Source organism: Protopterus annectens, chromosome 3.part0, assembly GCF_019279795.1.
Source record: "Protopterus annectens isolate FY-2018-M chromosome 3.part0, PAN1.0, whole genome shotgun sequence".
NCBI lineage: Eukaryota > Metazoa > Chordata > Ceratodontiformes > Protopteridae > Protopterus > Protopterus annectens.
Window position 1 is genome coordinate 1,682,268,358 of NC_056731.1, and position 18,831 is coordinate 1,682,287,188.

The 18,831-nt window shown below is 38.4% G+C and overlaps 1 long non-coding RNA gene across 1 annotated transcript in view; it reads left to right on the forward strand.

The window, feature by feature from the left end:
* The window catches only part of LOC122796942, a 2,551,311-nt gene that overhangs the window by 2,488,986 nt on the left and 43,494 nt on the right, over positions 1 to 18,831 (forward strand). The gene's annotated exons all lie outside the window — the stretch shown is intronic.

An 18,831-nucleotide genomic window follows, 5' to 3' on the forward strand; every position in this document is an offset into this window, starting at 1 on the left:
GTGGACAGGATTTGGAATAAGTATATTAGAGGGTCAGCCCAGGTTGGACAGTTTGGAGACAAAGCAAGAGAGGCGAGATTGCGTTGGTTTGGACATGTGCTTAGGAGGGATGCTGGGTATATTGGGAAAAAGATGCTAAGGATGTAGCTGCCAGGTAAGAGGAAAAGAGAAAGGCCTAAGATAAGGTTTATGGATGTGGTGAGAGAGGACTTGCAGGCAGTTGGTGTGAAAGAGCATGATGCAGAGGACAGGAAGAAATGGAAACAGATAATCCGCTGTGGCGACCCTCAACGGGAACAGCCGAAAGAAGATAATGATGATGATGATAATGATGATGAAGCTGAAAAACAATGATAAATTCAACAAAATAAATAAATGCAGCACAGAAGTATTAAAGTGCAAAAAATACTTATACCAGCTTTGTAGGTCCAAATAGTTTTAGAATCAATCAAAGGCTTGTAGTCATAGATGTCCAAGCCAGGCACAAGGAAGCTCTAAATAGATGAGCTCTGAATAACATCATGGATTCCAAAGAAGGCTATATGATATCTAAATATTTCTGCAGACACACCAGGCAATAATTTCAAAGTTTGTCCCTGTACAGAAATTTGTTCTTGGCACCGGACTTCCTATAGGATCCATTCTTTATCTGAGTAGACACATAAACAATACAAGATATACCTGTCTTTAGCATTTTAGAAAGTTTTCTTCCCATGAGATAGATGTAGACTTCCTGTAATCTTATCACTTAATGCTATCAAGACAGGTCTGTACAGATTTTTCCCTTCATTTTCTGCCACAGAGTTTGACAGGTTCACAGGTATAACATTTGTGATTTGCTTTTCTGTTCATCTGCTTTCACTGACATACCTCATGCCTTCTTCCAGCTAATATATTTTCTGAACAAAGTCTGCAATAACTTTCTTCTAATAAATTACATTTTGCTTGGGCCTTTTCTCTTTTGTAACATGGATCCTTGCCATGTGTTTTAGGCTTTTTAAGTATCCTGGTGATTTAACTTTCTTTTTGCTCCTTGCTTTAATCAATGACATTTTAATGACATTTCTTTTTCCTTCATACTTGAACAGAAAAGAGGCAACATATGAGTTCCTAAGTCAATAGTAATTACCGTTTTATCAATTGCAGTAATGAAGATTCTCAGTTATGGACTATACATAAATGTACATTGTTTTACAACAAAATTATATCTGTATGCAACATTTTCATTTGATATTGTAATAAAAACAGAATAACAGTAGTAGTGATCTATACTTCTACCACTGCACTGTGTGTGTGTGTGTGTGTGTGTGTGTGTGTGTGTGTGTGTGTGTGTGTGTGTGTGTGTGTGTGTGTGTGTGTGTGTGTGCCTGTATCTATATACATATATCTAAATTAACTCAAAGTAACCCAGAGTAAGGAAATACTTTACTTTTTGAACTACTAATACAGTCTCAGTGGTGCAACAGTTATCCCCACACCCGGTAGCTGGATTTCTAACACTGTAGTGGAGAAAAAGGGAGGGGAGGTTGCAACATTCCTGAGTGTATTATTCTTTGGATAAGATATTACACCGAGGTCCAATTTTCTTTAGTTGCTGGTAGCTGTGGTGGTTACAAAATATCCTACTGCACCTATCAAAAAGAGTAAGGGAAGTTCTCTGTTACCCTGAACAAATTTCATCATCATCACCCCCCTTTTCCCATTTTCTACAAGGGGTCAGGGTGTCATGTTAACTGTCTCCATCTCTCTTAGTGCCACACTCCTGCCTTACTCAATACTCATGCCTGACTGTTGCAGATATTCTTTCACAGAATCCATCCACCTCTTTGCATGGATGCCCTCATTTCCTCTTGTCTTCTTCCTCTCTGTCCCAAATCTTCTTCACCAGATTGTCTTCTGTTTTTCTGCACATTCCCAAACCACTGTACTCCGTTCACTTGGATCTTTTCTGCTTCCTATCACAAGAATCAGGTACTTCATGTCTATCCCCTCTAGCTTCTTGAAATGCTCTGCATTTATTTCCCAGGTTTCTATACCATACAGTAGTACTGGTAGCACCACTGTTTTGTACATCCTACTTTTCAGCTTCTTTGGCATTCTTCTGCCATACACTACACCTGCCACTTTTTGCCATTTGGCTGCAGCCCCTCTGATTCAGGACTTCTTCATTCAGACTTCCCTTCTCCTTAACCTCCCCTCCTAGATACTTGAAGCTGTTAAGGTGTTCCACCATCTTCTCTTCTATCCCATTTCTCAGCATCTTCTGATTTCCCCAATTTGCCACCATTACCACTGTCTTATCTGTACTTAGTTTCATCCCATGTGCCTTCAGTTTTGCATTCCATTCCCCTATCCTTTGCTGAAGTTCTTGCTCAGAGTCTGCCTGTGATGCCACAGCATCCACACACAGCAACTTTATTGATCTGTTCCCTCTGACCTGTTTGCTAATGTAATCCATCACCAATATGAACAGCAGTGGGCTCAGAGCTGAATTTCAATGCATACTCACTCCCACTGGGAACCTCTCTGTGAAACCAAACACTGTTTATATTTGAGTCATTGGGTCCTTGTACATAGCCTGCACTAATTCAACCAATGTTTCTGGGACTTCAAACCACCACAGGACTGCCCAGATCAGCTTTCTTGGGACCCTGCCATATGCTTTCTCCAAGACTAGGAATGCCAAATTGGACTCTTTACTTACCTCCAGCTTCTTCCTAACTATCTGTATCACTACAAACGTTGCTCAGCTGTGCTGCATCCTGATATGAATCCAAACTGCTCATCTCCCAACTTACTACTTTGCATATCCATTTATCAATCAGTCTCTCCAAAATATTCATGCAATGTGACAGGATTTTGATATTTCTGTACTGCCCACAGTTGTGGATGTCTTTGTTCTTGTACACTGGAATGAGTATGCTTATTCTCCAGTCATGAGGAATATGCCTTTCTCTACACACTGCTATGAGTACCCTTAAAAGCCATTTCTTCCATATCTCACCCAACATCTTTGTCATATGTGCTGTGACCTCATCTGAGCTTGCTGCTTTCCCTGACTTCATCTTCCTTAGTGCTGTTCTTACTTATTCTATGATGGGCTCCTCTTCTTCTCTCACTGTATTCTGCATATGGATCAGTACAGTTTCCGCAGGATCTTCTTCATTCAGAAGCTGCTGGAAATACTCCTTCCATCTGCCTTTGATTTCCTGTGTACTGGTGAGCAGGTTATTGCTGGCATCCCTTATGAAGGGTGTCTGACTACCTTCTTTAGGTTCATAGGTTCATAGGTAGGTACTAGGCTATCTGCCCTAGGGCATTTATAAGCCTAGCCAGAATGTGTTGGCTTTCGCCTCCCTTTTAGATTTGATTAGATTCCTAAGCCTCTGTCCAGCAGGGCCATAGAAGTGATCCCAGGTGTAAATTTACGATTTCCCATCCACTCGTCAAGACTTCTCTTGAAGAGGGTCAGTGAGGGGCTCTTCCTAACATGGATTGGGATTCTATTCCAGAGCGAGGGAAGCCTCTGGGATATGAATCTATCTCTCCAGCATGTCCTATTTATTGTTGTGCTGAGGTTTAAATCCCTGAAACGTGTAGCTCTAAGGGATTTGTTTTTCTTGAGGTGGAGCATGTTCATTAATTCCAGGTTAGACATGGCCTTGTACGTCAGGCAGAGATCACCTCTGTGAAGGCGGTAAGCAACTGAGTAGAACTGGAGTCTCTTTAGTCGAGCTGCATAGGACATCTGTTTGAGGCCCATGATCCTCTTGGTGAGGTGCTTCTGGGGTCTTTCCAGCTGTTGCAGGTGTTGGATAAGGTACATCCCAAATGGGGCATTGTACTCTATTATGGGCCTGATGAGCGATGAGTAGAGGGGCACAATGACCTCTCTTGATCTAGATGTGAACCCTTTCGTGATTATGTGGGCTATATAGAAGGTTTTTCTAACCACTTTGGCAATGCGATTATCAAAGGAGAGGCTGCTATCTACTTGGGTACCCAGATCCCCAATTACATCTTCCGTACTTAGTGGATTACCACCTATGTGGTAGTTCGTGGGCACTTTGTTTTTCCCAAAAGGGATGACTATGCACTTTTTGGCATTTAGCTTGAGGCCATGGTTCTGACACCAGGTATTCATCTCCATAAGACCCTTCTGGAGGATGTCTGTGTCAGCCGGAGAGTTGATTATGGCTCCCAGTTTGCAATCATCTGCAAACTTGGTCAGCCGTAGTCCTCTCGTGCTTGCCTGTACCTCAGAAAAGTATGTACCGAACAAGAAGGGTCCCAGGACTGAGCCCTGTGGGACGCCACTTATAACCGGTTTGGAGTCGGACATGGCACCCGCAACTCTGACCATGTGAGTTCTATCCATGAGCCAGTTTGCAATCCATATCATGACATAAGGGTTAATGTTCAAGCTGGTAAGCTTATCTATAATGCCAGAGTGGGGTATTGTGTTGAAGGCCTTTGCGAGGTCTAGGTAGGCTGTGTGAACTACCTTTCCCTCGTTTATGGCCTTGACAACTGTTTCAAAGAAGTCTACTAGGTTTAAGAGGCAAGATCTGCCTTTAACAAAGCCGAGTTGGGTAGGGTCCAGTGTCTGGAGGTTCCCAATGTCTATGTTTATGAGATCCATGATGATGCACTCCATAGCCTTGCAGACCAGGCTAGTCAGGCTTATAGGGCGATAGTTCTCAGGATCCGTTGTGGTGCCATCTTTGTGGAGCAGGATAACTGTTGCTGTATGCCATTATTTGGGTACATATCCTGTAGGAAGGCTGAGTTTGAACAGTGAATTTATATGAGGGTTTAGTTCTTTTTGGAGCTTGTGTAAGATGCAGCCTGGGATACCATCCGGTCCCATTAATGCTGTGTTTTTGGCTTTGGAGAGGGCTTTTTTCACCTGTGTGTCTGTGATGTCTGGGGGTCTACATTCTTCTGGGATGGACATGGGCCCTTTTGGGGGTGGGGGGGTAAAGTTTGCACTGAACCTGTCAGCCAGGATGTTGGCAATGTCAGTGGGTTCAGTGTATTTTTTGCCATTTTGAACCAACTCAGAGCAGATCTGAGAGTTGCCACCTAGATTCTTGACATAGCTAAAGAAGGCCTTGTGATTATCTTTAGAGTCTTTGGTGATTTTTCTTTCAAAGCTGGCCTTGGATGATTTAATGAGGGATCGTAGTTTCTTGCTAATACTGATCAGGGATGCCTTCTCTTTTTGGGATTTTGCTCCATCATGTAGTAGTTTCCTCCATCTGTTGTATAGCTTAGTTATAGCCGGGGTCTACCAGACTGGTCTCCTCTTTTTGGAGAAGTGAGTCTTGGTTTTACTTTGGATGGCTTGATCCATGCATTCCTCTAGGTGCTCATAGAATACATTTGTAAAGGATTCTGCGGTTTGGGCAGCATTTTCCATTAGCCCGAGGGCTTTGAAACATTCCACCTCTGTCTTGAGAAGTGTGAAGTTTGCTTTTGAGAAATTTTTCACAGTGGTTTCCTTGGCTGGGGGTGGGGTCGGGATGTGGATGTCCAGTGTGATTAGTTTATGGTCTGATCTTACCAACGAGGGGTATATCTCTGGTGTGGAACATGAGCCCTCATGTTGGTGATGACCAGGTCCAATATGTTGTCACCTCTTGAGGGAGTGGTGACCAGTTTTTCCAGGGCATTTGAGTTTATAAACTCCAGGAAACATTGGGCAAAGGAGTTGGGACTTGAATAGTTTTCCCAGTCAATGTTTGGTTACTTGAAATCATCCAGTATCATGGTGTTTGGTGAGATCTTCATATTCTCCAATGTTCTCAGGAATGTCAAGTGGGGGTCCTGAGACAAGATGGGTGATCTGTAGCAAGCTACAAACTGAAAAGCAGTTTTGCCCACTGTTAGTTGCACATGGATGGTCTCCAAGGCCTCGTGCAGTGCCACTAACCTGGAGGTGTGGGTATCCTTGATGAAGATGGATACACCCCCCGCGTTTTGTATTTCAGTCCGGGTTCTGGGGCCAAAAGGTATGGTATGAGTTATAGCCTGGTAGTGCTGGGGTGCTCTCTGGAGCCTTGAACCAGGTTTCTGTTACTGCACAGATATCGAATTTCTCCATACTGAGGAGTGCCTCGAGTGTGTGCATTTTGAGGTTTAGACTTCTGGCACTGAGTAGCATTACCCTCAGTTTTTTGTTTCTTGTGTTGTCTATGGAGGTGGCTTTACCTTTTGAGCCTTGCCTAAAAAAGGTACTATGGGGGTGGCAAGAGCCTTAAACAGTATTTGAAAGCCCAAGGGTGACAGGTGCAAGCCGTCTCTAGCGAAGCAAAGTGGCTTGTCGAGCATGTCATCCCAGGCTGACAGACACTGGATCCCCTTTGAATGACACCACTAGTTTAGCCAATTGTTAAAATTGATCATTTTGTCTTTATACTGTGGCATCATTCTTGGTGAGGTGAGGGCAAGATGCTACTCAGGGTCAGGGTCATACCAGCCTGGGCTACATGATTAGAGAGCTCCACTATGTCTCTTTTCATGTAGTCCAGGGTGGTACGTCTCAGGTCATTCACATCAACATGGACAATGACAGAGTCATATTTGTACTTGCTTTGGAGTGACCTGAGTGCTTGTGTTATGTGGCGGATCCTGGCACCCGACAGGCAGCTTACAGTGACCGTCTCCTTGTTCAGTCTGGTGAGTGGTATGTCAGTGTGCCTGACAATAGAGTCTCCTATTACTAGTGTATTTGGTGTGTTATTTAGCCTTAAGGGCTGCGATTGTGTGGCACACAGACTTTGTGAAGTATGTGATGCATGAATATTGTTGTGGGGTAGTGATTGCTTGGAAATCTGCTTTGGACGTCTCTGCTGCTTTGGCAGATTTTTATTTAGAGCCTCTGAATATGTTTCTGTGTGTTTATGTGTCCTGTTTGTTGGTGCAGATACGACTGGTCTATGTGAGACTGGTTGCGTGGTGAGAGTGGTTCCCTTCTCCTCCTGACTGGCTGTTCCAGTCTTGGGTTGAGAGAGCTTGGCCTCCAGTATGGCTGTATAGTTGCATCTCTCACATACATTTGAGTTTGTTGGAAGGAGGAGAGGGTTGCCTGTGTACATAAGGCAATTGTAACATTCCCTCAAGATTCCCAGATTCACCAGCTGGACTGGAGTGTAGACCTGAAACTGCCCTTTGGATATGCCTGAATAGTTTAATGAACTTTAGCTTTCTGTCTTTGCTTGCAACCTGATATAGTTTCTTTGGGACACCTACTGAGTCACATTCCAGAAAATGATAGCATGCCTCTGATGTCCTGCTCTTTGCAATTTCTACTCCTTTCTTAGCCTCTTTGTTAGATAACCAGTAGTCCTTCCTAGCATGGTCCATATTTTCTATCTCCTACTTTTTCCTGAATTCCTTCATTCTTTTGATGACTTACTGAACTTCTACAGTCCACCACCAGCTTTCCTTATATACCTTATTTCCATACCTGGCTCAGCCACATATCTGTTCTGTAGTCAACACACATGCTGTTTTGAGGTACTGCCATTCTTCTTAAACTCCACCTATTTCCTCCTCTTCTTGGGCTGCTAGAGCCCTGAGTAATTCCTTGAACAACAGTCAAATTCCAGGTCTTCAGCCTAGTTTATGTTTACCTTAGTGCCTTCTCTGACCACTTAGTGCCTTCTCTGACCACTTAGTGCCTTCTCTGACCAATGCTTCCAGCTGAATTATGCAACCAGGTGTTTATGTTGTGGGTGGACTGTTTCATCAGGGATGTCTTTCCAATAGCTGATTCTACCCCATTCCTCTTTCTTGCTAGAAGGAAGTTTGCCTGAGTTGAATTTTGGCCACTCTTGTATGTGATCTTGTAACTGTATCACTTTCTGAGCCATTTGTTGGCTATTATCAAGTCATTTGCCAGACAAAACTCTAGAATAGCCTCTCCTTTTTCATTCCTGTTACTCCCACTCATGTGGACCCAGGTAGTCCTCATAGCCTGTTCTGTCTGTCTGTCCCAATAGGTGCATTCAGGTCACCCATTATCAACACCAGTTCCCATTGTCCTTTTTTTACCTTGTATGTCCTGCAACTGCTGTCTGAATACACTCTTCTCTTCACTATCTCAGCTGTGCTGTGGGGCATAGGCTGAGATTATGAATACTGTCTTATAATTAGACTGGAGTCTGATTGCCATGAGTCTGTCATTAATTCTGATGACATCTGTCACTGGCATCTAAAGCCTCTCTCTCACCACAATTCACACACCATTTCTAGCGTGTTCTCCTCCTGAGTAGTATACTCAGGATCCCAAGCAAAGTGGCATTGCTGCTTTGCCCCTCCATCTTCTCTCTTGGATTCATAGGATGTCCAGTCCAGTCTCCTCCATACCATCATATCTTCTACTTCAAAATTTAGCTTTGTATAGATGCCACTTTGTATCTCCCTTAAAAATACATCTATCACTGGCATCTAAAGACTCTCTCTCACCACAATTCCCACACCATTTCTAGTGTGTTCTCCTCCTGAGTAGTATACTCAGGATCCCAAGCAAAGTGGCTTTGCTGCTTTTCCCTTCCATCTTGTCTCTTGGATTCATAGGATGTCCAGCCCAGCCTCCTCCATACCATCATATCATCTACTTCCAAATTTAGCTTCGTATATGTACCACTTTGTATCTCCCTTAAAAAGAGGTTGCGACCTTAATGGAAACAGCCTGGTCAGCAAAGAATGAATAAAAAATATATAATAAATACAAATAAGGCATTCTAATATGGTTGAAGCCACTCCTTGCAGCTCATGTCTGTATGTTACGCAAGTTCTCAGAAATGGATTAAGATAGCCAGATTAACAAAAAATGACCTAAGAAAGTAATGTGATTGACATTTGTACTTGAGGAAGGAATCTATGGCCTCTATCTGACAGATCTGGAATAGTCATTTGAAGTGCATTTCCCCAAGTAAAGGTAGATATTGTTTATGCTTTATGTTCTTAAAGTAAATGCAAACACAACTAAAATGGATAAAACAACAAAATGAGTGGGAAACAACACCTGCAGCCACTTCCATGTAAATTTTTAATATGAGTTGAGTACTTTCATCAGAACAATGTCCAACTTCATCAGAACGACGTTGTTCTGATGAAGTTGGACATTGTTCTGACAAAAGCGCTCAACTCATATTAAAAGTTTCCATCTAAGTGGCTACAAGTGTTGTTTCCTGTTTGTTTTGTTGTTTTATGTTCTTAAGAGCTATGTTCCTTTCCAGTATGGAAGAAACAACTAAAAAGGCAGATAAAATAATGTTGACTAAACCAGACTAATGCTTTAAAAAAAACATAAATTTAACTGTGTCAGAAGAATTTTGATTAAAAATCTCAGTTTCTACTACTGGACTTGTGCAGCTCAGTATAAAAGATGGCTTTTTCATGGAGCTGTACCACATATCCCCCACAGAAGAGGTGTTGCCCCCTGTACCCCCCGCACAACTCATTATTATAGTAAATTCTAGAATCACTCCCCACTGGGAGTATGGAGAAACAAGAAGATGTGAGAATAGACTGTTTGATGGAGTAGGCATTAAAAAGCAAGGTACAGATGGGTAAGAGGTAATTATTATCTGAGTGATAAGATAGAAAAAATCAGAGAGTTGGATATCAAAATTGATGTCATAGACATACCCAAGGATGAAGTTAAAATTTTTATAGGAATGATTTAGTTGGCACAAAGAATGCAAAGCAGAACATTATCTGATCTTAGGGTTGGGACAAAAAAAATAAGGAAAATATTAACCCAGATTAGTAGTAATGCAGAAAAATAACTGTGACAAAGTAGATTTGATAAGAAACCTGAGAGTTTTATGGAACTTTCTGAACTATACAACTGAAGATGGAAGCAAGGGAAGAAAATAGGTATGAATGGTCTAATTAATAAGGATAGCAAGAGGTATGTATACAAACCCCTTAGATAACAGAAGTTGGAATGGGACATTAAATGTATATGAGAGCAGATGGCAAGTGTTGAATAAGGTGGCAGTGGAAGTGATGCGGCTGATGTTCAGTGGTTGCTTGGCAATGAAGCAGCAACATAATTCTTTGATGATTGTACAAGTAATGATATTCCTAAGAATGCTAGACGTGACAAAGATCCAGGAATCACAGCACCATCTCTCCCATTAATGTGCATGCCAATATTAGGACACAGGCTTTGGTAAAGAGGTGGGAGAAGCTATTACTGTTGATCATGGGTATACAGGCAAACAGGCTTTGTAAAAGCTGCATAAACACTTGCCAGCTGGTTGATGACGTGTCCTGCAGACAGGATAAGCATTTGAATACCAAGTTGCGGGGGTGGTCCTCTTCTACAAAGTGAAGGTCTTTAGTTCAGAGCAGTTACCTTTTTGCTTTTGTGCGTTTATGTCGTTATGTATGCATCTGTAGCAATGACTGATCAAACAAATGGCATATTAGCCTTTGCATTATTTGTAGGATAACTAAGTACAGTGGTCTATTGGCAAAATAATCAAATTGCAAATGAGGTAAGGACATGCATGCTGAGGCATTTGCTGGCTTCCCAGCTGAAAATGAGGGGAAAACAAAAATAATGCAGTACGGTAGAACAAGCAAGACAGAAACTTGTAGCAGTGCAAAGACAGATGCAGAAGTATAGTTGTATGAGTAATAAACAGGTGAAAAATGAGGGCAATACAAAGTGATTTCTTTTTACACAAGTAAGCTAAGAAATTATTTATATTGAATATTTATGTGCAAACAGCTCAAAACTGTGTCAGGTAAATTATACACAAAAAGAATCTTGCTTTGCCTACCTGCAAAAAAAAAAAAAAAAAAAGAACAAAACAAAAAAAAACATTATACAGAGTAAATTTGGCATAAGCATTAACTCTTAGAGTAACTTTACCTAAAGCCATTTTATGCAGTAATATTGGTGCAGTATAATGGTCTAATCAATGAAAATGATGCACTTTATCAAAAAAGAGACACGGAATGATAGGCTGCACTAAAAAAGTAAGTGCTTTTGATATAACTTTGGAGGATTGTGCAACTTATTTTGAGAAACTCGATTTTACTCTGCACTGAATAATAGTGAAAATGAAAAGAAAATTGCAATGTTGCTTAATGTGAAAGATGCTGAAAAGTACAGGTTGCTGCATGGTTTGATTTTATAAAAAAATGCGCATCAAAATCATTTGGAGAAAAGAGCCTGCAAGTTTTTTAAGGTCAGAATATTTGTGAAGGCAGAATGCTTATTAAGAGAAATCAAAAGTGAAATGAAAGTATGTGTGTGTGTGTGTGTGTGTGTGTGTGTGTGTGTGTGTGTGTGTGTGTGTGTGTGTGTGTGTGTGTGTGTGTGTGTGAGAGAGAGAGACTGCAGGAAATACAATGCATTGTCAGTTTTAAAAGCAACAGTCTGATAACGTGTCAAACATAACTAGAAAAAATATTGCAAAAACCTCTGCCAAGGAAAGATGCAACACTAAACCAGGTACTAATGAATGGAGACAGGTGAAATACATATTTCCTTGAATAGCAACCAAGTGTTGTTGAATACAGTTAATAAGATTTCTTTTACTTATGTATAAAACAGTTTATGTTTTTGTTGTGATTCTTAAATAAAGTTGATGATTGCAGAAATAACCGTAAATAGGCAATCTAGCATAAGTGTGAACATGGAAAAGTGGTAAAATAAGTGCCGGCTATGGAAACAGAAAGTGTAAAACAACTATTTTGCATGTGATAATTAACACTGATAGTGTTTCTGGCTCAGAGATATATACACATAGTAGAGAAGGCTCAGCAGTGTCTGGCAGTGAATGAATATTAAAAAAAAAATTGAAACAGTCTAGTGTACCAAACAGATGCTAAATGTGCCGTCACAAAATAGTGGCAATAGTGCAGAGACAAAAAAAATTGTCACTGGTGCTGGATGATTTAGCAGAAGTATTTGCAAATGACAGTGACATTCTGCATGATGTGCGGGGAAATACTGTTCTAGAACAAAATACCAATACCAAAGCCAACAAGGATCATCCACAACCATACATGTCCAGGCCTCAGGAGAACAGGAACTGCAAAAGATGGAAAGTAACGTGATATACTGATTAAGGTCAGATGAAGTGAGTGAGATGCACATGTTGCTCTTATGCTAAAAAAAAGGAAAACAAAAGTTATTAATGCTTGTATAGATTTTAAAGTTAACACCAGTGTTACACTGCCTGTTGCCATCACCTATGAGACTTGTTCACATGTCTAACAGAGGTAGCAGTTTACCAATGGAGATATAAAACAAGCATAGCTGCAGAAGCAGGTGGAATATTCTTCCACTAAGCAATTTACTCTGAACATGCAGAAGATTTAATCTAGTACAATCTTACTAGTTATTATTACAAGGCTAGGTACTCCAGAAAAATGCTGACATGTGATGTTATCTATATGATATCACAGTGAAGAGATCAGTTTGTGAATGGTGCCTGCCATGCTAAATAAATACAGGAACAGAGGTTTCACAGAAAAGTACATTATTTGTTGTTGTAACAGAAAGAACAATATTGTTCACAACAACTGGCAAAGCAAGGAGACCATGTTAAGACACCCAGGTCACAGTATGAGTTATAAATGAAGTCCTATCTCAAAATGTTGTACTACTTGCAAAAGGTAACCGAACCAAACATTGATCTGTAAAACTAATGAATGTTTCCTGCAAGATGATTCTACCTGAAAGTGCACAAACAGAAAGAGACTTCTTTCCAAACTAAAAATGCTCTGTTTTGCCATACAGTTTCCTGTTATACCCAATTCATTTCTTGCAACTAGTATGATAGCTTTGGATCGTTAATACTAACAAAATAAACAGTCAACCCATAAATCAGATTTGAGTGAGGTTTAGAATTTTAATCATCATAGTTTTTGGGAAACATGATTCTTATTGGCAATAGAGCAGTAGTTGCATAACATAATATGTTCTCTAGCTACATTTTCAAAAATTGAATGAAATATAGAATCGTGATTCATTGTACCACTAGACCTGTCAACTGTGTATATTTTGGAGAATGATCCTATTTTCAGGCCTAATTTATCCCTGCACATGATGTGGCTATTTTCAAGCTTGATTTACGTCTTCCCACAATGTTCTGAATTCTCCCTCATTACACATGATTATTTTAGATGTCCAATACACAGAAAAACAGACTACAAGACCGATATGCTAGTGGTAAAAACCATTTCAAGAAAGAGGACATACATTTAACATGTTCCTTTTCCTGAAGCAAAAATAAATGACCTTGTGTGGTATATGCAGTATCTGCTTGATGTTGTGCTTATATTTTTCCATCATTTTTTGTCACTTTCTGTCTATTAAACCCATGTTTCTGAGTAGTGTTTGCATCCCTACTGGAAGTGTAAAACCTTGTGTTTTTTTTAGTATATCATATTAGGAAAGGTATGCACACAAATGCATTAGATATCCAAATTTTTAGATCCCAGGATCTTTGTTCTTATCTTCAGTGTCTGCAGATAGAGGTATGTACACTACACTTGCATGATTGTATCCCTACACAGCTGTGAAATATTTGAAAAACAAGAAATAAGCAGTATCGGCCTTCATTTTTGACTCAATCTATAAGTGTAATGCTCCATTTGAAAAGCAAGGTTTGCCAAATTAGCTCTTAATAAAATCTAGATGGTCAAGATAAACATGGATTATATTACTGCTGTTATTACAAAAGATATGCTGTTTTGCTATATCTGTATCTCTTTCTAAAACAGGGAATCCACTATGTATATAGATAGTATATAACCTGGGAACATTAACTGAATAAGTCACCCTCAAAAAATGAACTTGCTGAAATGGCAGGCGACATCAGGGTTAAAGAATTTTTTTTCAAGCTGAAAGCACAACTATATCACACACGGTGGATTTAATTATACAATAACACCACAGCCACATAATGGGGAAAAGAGAAAAATCTTTAATAGTGTATACAAAAAGAATTATTTTTGCATCTGTATAATGTAAAACAGCTCTGGGACTTGAATTTTCAAGGAGTTTAGATTGTTAAAATGTGATTCTGGGATGTAGACTTCTCTAACAAACTTATGTTTTACACCAGTTACTCAGAATGGTTTAATCATCGATAGTGGAAGATCTGTGTTAAGAAATAGGTGGGAAAAGAATAACAGAGTTGAAATATTTCTTTTAATGTATATATTTCCCCAGTTCTTGGTCAAATGCAATACTCTTTCATTCTTTGAAATATCTGTATGACAGGGTAGTGAAATGTCTGAGTCAAAGCTCAACTTTCTGCAGTTTCTTCATGTTTCTGTGTTACCAGTTATATCTCTATGGATTCTCAAAGCCTTGCAAAAAGAATAGTGCATGTGAAACCTTTGCCATCTTCCTAATTTTAATGCAATGAAAACAAGCCCAGCAAACACCAAATACCTCTGCAGAAAAAACACAAAATTGTAGAACAGAAGAAAAAAACTGCTGAGGTAAGGCTCCAGAGTCTCTAAAATCTTTTTCAAAAAAGACGCAATGAAATCCAATACGTATGCATTACTGATTTAATCTCACACAAGCGCTTTCACATCAAGCTTCATCAGGTGTATAAAGAACTAGATAAAAAACACCTTATATAACAATTCATCTATATCACATGACTTTCAATAATATTTAAAAAGACATACCCTTTAATAAACTAAAAAATATATATACACAAAATCTAACAATAAATATATATATAAATTATCTATGCATATCTGAATAAATATGAAGTTAGATATAAAACAGTATGCTTAAATCACATATAAATACATATAATAAATACAATAAATAAAACATATTTTATTCATGTATTTACCTACGTAAACACCTTTTTCTAAGCATAGGTTTCAAGGGGACTGTATCGTTGAGACCATGGCCATAGTTTGCCCTAAGCATCACAATCCATTTTGCTTCTATTTCTTCCATTTTGGCTCTAATGTCTCCTCCCCTAGAACTATCGTATGTCCTACTAACTACTAAAAATTGAAAACTATGACGCTCGCCCACATCTAAAATATGCTTCGCTAATGCATTTGTGCGCATACCTTTCCTAATATGATATACATGTTCTCTAATTCTTTCTTTCAATGTACGATCTGTCTTACCTATATAAAATTTATTACAGATTACACAATTAGCTAAATATATAACATGACAAGTGTCACATGTTGCACTAACCCTGATATCATAAATATGTCCAGTATCAGGGTGTTTTAAAAATTTTTCTTTATTTATATATCTACAAAATGTGCAGTTACCACAAGGCCCTGTACCTACAACTTGATTCAGATACATTTCATCTCTAGGTGTACATAATCTTCTCTTCAAATTCTTTTTGTTCTTAAATGTGAATTGAGGTATCTTCCCTACTATTTTATTAATTTGATCATCTGTAATTAATATATTCCAGTGCTTATTGATTATATCTGTATATTTATTAACATCTCTAGAATAGGTAACACAAACTTTTAAATTAGATTCGTGTTTACATTTATCCTTAGCCATTCTCTCCGAGAAATATGGTTTAGCTCTAGTATTTCTAAGACTTTTAACAACTGTAGCACTGTCAGTAACCAAGTCATGATCATAGCCTCTTGCTATTAATTCACTACCTACTATACCCATTTGTTTCTTAAATTCATCTTCTCTATCACATAATCTTGAAACCCTATAAAATTGATTCTGAGCTACGTTTTTGAATATATGCCTAGGATGCATGCTATCTCTACTTAAAAGTTTATTTGCATGACATTTCTTCCTATATAACCTAGTAGACAAAATATTCAAATCATCTTTTTCTATACAGACATCTAAAAAACTAATCACTTTATCAGAATAATTCAATGTAAATTTCAAAAATTGTGAGGTTTCATTAAGATAAACAATAAATTCAGACAGCTCAGTCTTATTGCCCTTCCATAAAATGAAAAGGTCGTCCACAAATCTTCTATAAAACATAACTAAATGTTTAAAAGGACCATTTAAAAGATATCTTGACTCCCAAACAGACATAACCGCATTGGCATAGCTGTTAGAACATGCACTACCCATCGCTACTCCATTTCTTTGCCAATAAATATGATTTCTAAAGATAAAAATATTGTTTTCAAGTACAATACTCATTAAACGTTGCAATAAATAGATTCTATCTGAATCAAACACATTCTTCATTTGCATAAATGTTTTTAAATCTTGTAACCCCAAACCATTGGGAATTGCAGTAAACAAAGAGACTACATCTAATGTCACAAACATAAAATTGTCATTTAATACATTTTCTTTAGTATATGCATACAAATCACTTAAAAAGTGTTCAGTATCCTTTAAAATGTATGCAGATGTGTCTATCAAAGGTCTCAATTTTTTCTCTAGAAAGATTGAAATAGGCTCTGTACTCCAGCCATTCCCAGAGACTATTGGTCTCATTGGCGGCCTACTGGAGTGTTTATGTAGTTTGGGTAGGCCTTGAATGATGGGAGTGATGGGATTACTAACTAAAAAATACTTACATAAATCTTCTGTTATAATATGCGTTTCTGCCATGGTTTTTATTCTCTCAGTGACAGAACAAATCATTCGAGTAACTTGCGCTTGTGTAATAATTTGATAAAAACTAACATCATTTAACATTTCATACATTAAATCATCATATGTAACTCTATCTAATAACACTACTTGCCCTCCTTTATCTGCTGGCCTAATAACCAGACTAAAATCATTTTCTAACTGCTTCAGGGCTGTATATTCATTTCTATCTAAATTATAATATTTCTTCCTATTAGAACTAAACCTCTGCTCATCATATGTTTTATAAATTTCTGATAAACATAACTGCTCAAAAGCATTAATCAGAGCTGTTTGCTTGGGTATAAAAGTGTTTGGTTTCTTAAAAGAAAAGTTATTATTATCATTAACATGTGTTTGCTGAAACATATACTTCAATGATAAATTCCTAGTAAACATCTTTAAATCATAAACAATGTCAGTAATATCAGTATCAGAAGTGGGTATGAAAGATAACCCCTTCTCAAGTACTTTCAATTGAAATTCAGAAATTTCATGTGTGGATAAATTCTTAACTAGCGTCTTACTTGCTGAAATGCTTTCTTTATCGTGTATGTATTGGTCGTGTCCTCGTCGAACTTGCGTTTGTATCTGGTGGTGCTCCTGCCTCTGTTCATGCTGGCTTGTCGTTTGGTGCCATTCCGGGTCTGGGAATTGTCTCTCAACGGTAGAGGAAAATTCAAACCCATACTGGAAATGTCTTTAAAAAACTCGTTTCTACTACTTGTGTTGGTTGCATGGGTTGTCTTCCTAATTTTGACAAGCATCATAAGAGAAATAATATTGCCACGCATTTGACAAGCTTCTATCATGGGGATCAATGTAAATAGAGTATGATTGCTAATATCACACATTTTCTGTTGCCTGTTTGCTGAGTGAGTACGCTTGCTGGACACAACTGAGAATTGTCCAGTTAAGTGACTTGCTGATAGCCACACAGTAGGCAGAAAGGAAAGGAACAAACCCTTTCCCGTGGGCACAAGAAGTAGCTCATTAGCAGCTTAGAGCTTTAGTCCTCAGCATTAACTGGCAGACTCATTTGTGAATGGCTATTATGTCTGATGCTTATTTTAATAATGTTGCCCAGATCAGAGGGCAAGTTTGTAACGTGGCCATTCATCCACATATTCACAGAGCACTATGGACTAGATGGCAAGAACAGAACATTGTCAGACTTTTCTAGGTCATTACTTGCAAAGGGTTTATCCCTTAGCTACTCCTCACTGTTTATTAATTTTATAAATCAATTGGAAGTCATCCAAGTATTGCAGCTGTCCTTTAATATATGTATGTACTTTTTATCATTTCAAGGCAATGTTTGTCCATAACCCTTATTCATCTATGACCTGAGTTAGATGCAGTGTGATATTTGTAACAACTACAATGTATATTAGATACAAAGAAGTAAAACATCTTGGCTAAAGAAAAAGTAAAAGATAAATTTAACATTGTAATGTGCTAGTCTATATGGGCAACATATAGACTACTGCAGCAGTAATCATTCGAACATTTACTGTTATGGTAAGTTCAGCTTAGACAACTGTACTTTGCACAATGTTTAATCTGACAGAAGAGTTATAAGAGTTCCATATATGTTTGAGTAGGAGTGAATCAGTTTAGAGATGAGAATGTTTTATACCATGCTTGTCAGGGATAAGTATCTTGGTCACTTGTAAGCAATTCTTAGTCAAATGTTTTTATGAGAGGTAGTTGAAAGATGAAGAACTGCATGTACAAACATATTCCTGAACAAATTTTGTACAGATGTACAAGTTATTCACCTGCTATCACTTCTGATGTTTCTGTATATATACTTATATACCTTATTATAACAACTTGCTTCTGCTACTACATTTTTTCTCATTTATTTTACAACCTTTGTTTCTATTTTTACAGCTAGTCATTGGATGCAATATTTGCATGGTCTGGGTCATACCTGAAAATAGTCCTGTGGGCTAGTTTAGTCTCCGAGTTAACAAATGAAGGACTGACTGCATACATAATACAAATGTAGATTCAGGCACACACACACACACACGGTGCCATGCTTGAATGAGTGAATTATCAAGCAATTTAACTATGATACCTCAATTGTCAGAATGCCTAGGACATCTATTCCAAGCCCATTTGTCATGGTCCCCTTCAATAAACACATCACACCAAATGACATCTGACGACCTTTATTAAAACTTCCATAACATAGCTTTGATCACCAAAATGTATTAATT